Consider the following 4,055-nt stretch of genomic DNA (forward strand, 5'->3'; position numbering starts at 1 on the left):
AAAACTAGGGATTATCTAAGTTGCTCAGGAAGGGTACGACGATCTAGATCCATGGTTGGCACCCGTAAAGATGAAACTTTGTCTTAATAAAATAACATTATACCAAGGAGAACAGAATGCATATAACAGTAGACACAAGACTGCAGAATCAAACACGGGACAACTATAAACCCTGTTATATGTATACTTAAGGGTCAATTCCTTTTTAATGTCTTTGTCATTAATGTTCCTGTCTCGTTGAAATATCTCCTGAACCATTTAATTAATATCTAAATATATATGCGACACGCTTGCACTTCGACACAGGAAAATAATTTGATTTATTCTCAGCAGATTTAATCATGTAAAATCTATTAAATACATTTTGATAAAATATTTAATTGTAAAATTTATGAAATTCTACAGACTATAACTTAATTATTGGTTTATAAAAAATTAGAATGTTGAATAATGGTAAGCTACGTTAAATCCATTTGATTGGTGACTTGATAAATAACCTATAACTTAAGTATGAACGATGATATTATACGGTACGACAAAAACGTTTGAAGTGTTATACACTATCAATACCATTTAAATGTAAACTCACAAACATACTTAACTTCGAGGAAAAATCAAAACGGAAAGATTCTAATCAAATGGCAAAATTAAAAGCTCAAACACATCAAACGAATGGATAAAAACTGTCATATTCCTGACTTGGTACAGGCATTTTCTTATGTAGAAAATGGTTAATTGAACCTGGTTTAATAGGTAAGCGTTAAACCTCTCACGTGTACGACAGTGACTTGACTTAAGCTGACAGCATATAACCCTTCAATTCAGTAATCAATATATTATTTCAAGTATATTTTTGACTCATCCAATTTTTCTATTAATAACACAAAAACAAAATAAATAAAAGCACAATCGTTATTTTCATTCTCCTCTCTATATTCATAACAAGCTTACATAAGGAAAATTTATGAAAACATGCATCTGTACATGAAAACAATCTTATGTCGTTATGAAATATTCAATATTGTACTAATAATTCAGTTTATCACTGGAACATGTGATTGATGTTATTCCTCCTGAAACCTACAAGAAGGTCTTTCATGGGGAAATTATGCGCAAATCTCAGCGGATTCTTCCTCTGGCAACCTACAAGAAGGTCTTCCATGGGCAAATTAAGATCGCAAATCTCAGCGGATTCTTCTCCTGGTAACCTACAAGAGGGTCTTCCATGAGAAAATTTAGAGCGCAAATTTCAGCGGATTCTTCCTCTGGCAATCTACAAGAAGGTCTTCAATGGGCAAATTCAAAGCTTAAATCCCAGCGGAGTCTATGACAAAATCGGAAAGTATTGATATATATCATAGCCGATATACTTGATCATTTGATCACAAATGACCACGAATGAATGGACAATAGTTAGCATTCTTGACGTGTAAAGCAGAATCTGCGAAAGCTAACAACATCAAATATTAGAAAAAATATACCAGTATTTTAGGCGACAATAGCTTGTTTTATTTCTTTTAGTACACATAGTTAAGGTATACTTTTTTTTTTACCAAAATTATGTATCAAATTTCGATCAGTGATTTTTGTTTGAAGCGTGTATTGAAACGTTGGAAATTGAATGATAATTAAAATTATTAAATAAATCTTATTTAAAAAATTCAGGCACAAATGGCGGATTATGGAATACTGTGGATATAGCGGTCTACACCTTTCAAAAAAAGAATCAAAATGACAATTGAAAAAAAACTATTCTATCCGTTCGAACTTTATATGGTCTCAACAATTTCTACAACATAGTTATTTGCATGAAGACCTAAAGTCCGTGTCGAAAATCAAATATATGACAGGATTTACAGCAGTATTTAAAAGATATCCTCTGTAAAAACATAAAGCTATGAAGTATTCCTCATCTGTTAACTCATCCCAGAAATTAGATATAACAGATCCTGCAATCATCAGGGCAAATCTAGGGAGATAAGAAATACAAGATAAAATCGCTATAAGGAAAAACATTATAAAGAATCGATGTTTGTGCATTATTCGACATAGGATTTGAACAGTTTTTGATTTCCGCCTTGTACGGATTTCAGCGGGAACAGTTGATTTGTTTTCCTTGATTGTTGGTTCTCCCTCATTAGTCTGTTGATGGTTGCTTGTCGTTGTTGAATCAAGATTTGTGCTGCAAGATTCAGCATCAGTGTAAGTTGATCCATCTGGGTTGTTTTTATTTCCTAAACCCTGTTGTACATTGACGTTTTGTCTATAATTATTTCTCTTTCTAACAGATTCTTTCTTATAAATGATACGAAGTATTACAGAATATAATGAAATGAGTGCAAAAATCCCACACAAACTTGTCAACAACAATGTAACTGAATAACCAAGTAGCAAATTTCGGTTCACATTTGGAACAGCTCCGCAATTATACCCCGTAATTGTTCTATTGTTGTATTCCAATGGAACCTCAGCTTCGCCATAGAAAAACAAACACGGTGTTGATATAATTATAGATCCAATGATGATTGCTGTAATTGTCAGTCGTTTACTTCTTAGGCTCATGGAAGAGTTTAATAGTCGACTAACCTTGATATACCGTTGCACAGCAATTGCTAATAACAACAGAGCCGAAATTAAGGCAATTGAATGATTTAAACTCCAGATCAATTTACATATCAAGTCATTTCGAAAATTTAAAGGATTGAAATTCAATGAAATGAGAAATGATGCGCCAGTACTACATGTTATAATATCAACAAAAGCTAAACATGGAATGAAATATCTGTCGTCCGTTTTTGATTTAAGTTTGAATGTATAAACGTACAAAACTAAGCCATTTCCAGCGAGGCTGGCGAATAGAAACGCAAATAACAGTACAGTGTTTGGTATTAATAACTTAATCATAGCATTGTTAAGTTCCTTCAGATAAATGTTGCTGTGGCTTTCGTTTGAAAAATACATCCTTATTGTTGGAATCTAGAGATCTGAAATACAAAGTACATATTGCTCTTGTTAAAATATTGTTTCAAGCAAATTTGATGGCAATTACTTGATTTATTACAGTTAGTGTTAATAGCTGCATGTTTATTATATTGCTGTTCCATTTAAACCATAAAACCATATATTTCAAACTTATATATTTTACATTTTTTTATTATCCAAAACAAGCACGTGGTCATGTCTGCATTATGCATGCTTCATTGAGAAAGATGTCACTATAAACATACAATCAAATCTGCTTTAGAGGCCACCTGTATTAAGCAAAACCCTGTGTTTAAAGACCACCAATTTTAAATCCCTCTGTAGTACATTTTATATAAATAACCTGTATCAAAAGACCTATTTTCTTAAGAGACCACTTTCTTGCTCTCCCTTAAGGTGTCTCTTAACAAAGGTTTGACTGTAGTTTTATTTTAAAGTTGGACAACAAGCCACTTTTTTTACACGATTTCATTTCAAAAATTGTATTTTCGTCCATATCACTTCTTTGATTTTTTAAAGTACTATAAAATTATTACCATTTTAGGATTACAAGTGTCCTTGCTGTCTCATTACTAATTTTCATTATTTTGTATCTTCTTTTTGACATTCAAAGTTTAATTTCTGTATACATCTTTAAAGATAGGAGGATTTCTGTTAAATATATAGGAACTTACCTTTTCAGCTCAAGTTTTAATCGTTTGCTTCTCAATAGTCAACTGATCTTAATATGCCGTTTTTCGTTTGTTATCTATGTTTCAATTCAGTAGCTCTTCTTCGTAGAGAGACTGTCGTGATCATTTCATAGATTTTAATGGACGGTCCTTTAAAAGCAGGAAACCTCTATACAACTGAGATAATTGACAACGATTAGATTTATGTTTCCTGTACTTCCTTTTTAAATTTTATGTTAAAAAACAAAATGTCAGTTTTCTACCCTTTAATCGTTATGCACTGTCGTCTATTATCATATGTTAAGAAAAGAAAATGTCAGTTTTTTACCCGTTAATGTTATGTACTGTCGTCTATTATCCTATGTTAAAAAAAGAAAATGTCAATTTTTTATCCTTTATCGT

At 31.7% G+C, this 4,055-nt stretch overlaps 1 long non-coding RNA gene across 1 annotated transcript; it reads right to left on the reverse strand.

The window, feature by feature from the left end:
* Nucleotides 1-2,733: 2,733 nt before the first annotated feature.
* LOC143055303 (uncharacterized) lies at nucleotides 2,734-3,830 on the reverse strand. The gene is made up of 2 exons (XR_012971978.1): nucleotides 3,657-3,830; nucleotides 2,734-2,984 (listed from the first exon to the last, which is right to left on the reverse strand). It is a non-coding gene; the product is annotated as an uncharacterized LOC143055303 (long non-coding RNA).
* Between the last annotated feature and the right edge of the window lie 225 nt (nucleotides 3,831-4,055).

This window comes from Mytilus galloprovincialis, chromosome 12, assembly GCF_965363235.1.
Source record: "Mytilus galloprovincialis chromosome 12, xbMytGall1.hap1.1, whole genome shotgun sequence".
Lineage (NCBI taxonomy): Eukaryota > Metazoa > Mollusca > Bivalvia > Mytilida > Mytilidae > Mytilus > Mytilus galloprovincialis.